The sequence below is a fragment of the Papaver somniferum genome, unplaced genomic scaffold, assembly GCF_003573695.1.
Source record: "Papaver somniferum cultivar HN1 unplaced genomic scaffold, ASM357369v1 unplaced-scaffold_70, whole genome shotgun sequence".
NCBI classification, from domain to species: domain Eukaryota; kingdom Viridiplantae; phylum Streptophyta; class Magnoliopsida; order Ranunculales; family Papaveraceae; genus Papaver; species Papaver somniferum.
In genome coordinates, this window is record NW_020649860.1 from 240,198 (window position 1) to 241,161 (window position 964).

A 964-nucleotide genomic window follows, 5' to 3' on the forward strand; every position below is an offset into this window, starting at 1 on the left:
TACGCACAAAAGGGGCTTTTAGTACAACAGTGTACATTTTACTGAAAACAGCAGTTTACCTTCCCAACTATTTACCAAATAACTCATCCTATTATGTACCATAAGACATTTTTAGTTAACCTTATCTAGAAGAATTAAAACAGAAGCCCAACCTGCAAGCTCCAGCATGAATACTTACAGGGGCTGCAAAACTCTTAAGCCCTTACAGGGGCTGCAAAACTCTTGAGTAATAATTAGAATAAAATTGAAAATGATTGTTACCTTGCATACAAAAGCACCAACATCTCATTCAGCTGCGAGTTAAAGAAGGAAATATCCAACTTTATGTGGTTCAGAATATACTGTTAACAATATAGTTTGAAAGAAACCTATCATTATTTGACAAAAGTGCACATAGGGATTTATAGCAAAAAACTGTATATGGATAAATCATTATAGACATTAATATAAACACTCAATATCAAGGTACCTATTCAACATCATCAATTCCATAGTTGCATTCCCCGAGCAGAACACTTTTTGAGTCAATTCCATCCCTATTCTGAATATGAAAGAAATTTAAGATAGGAATTTTCCTTAGCTATGTCTGCTAAGATAGTGGAAAGAGCAACTTGAGAACTGAGATTCGTACATTGACAATGACATGCCAGTAATTGGTACAAATTAATTAAAAACCATACAAATTGCACAAACCCTGATTATTTGTTACGACAAATCAATAAATCCAGAACATCCCTGCTTCGAATCAATAATCAAATTCTGTTCGACTAAATCAAACCTTTGGCGTCTATACTTCGATATGTTGGTGATAGCATCGATGTTCACCTTCATTATCTTGTCAGATGGAGGGCCAGCAAATACATGCAATTGTATCCTCACACTGGTTCCAAACTGGGGAGAAGAGTCTTTCCGGTCCGTCCTCCTATATAAGCAAACCCAATTACGTTTCACATGATAAGTAACA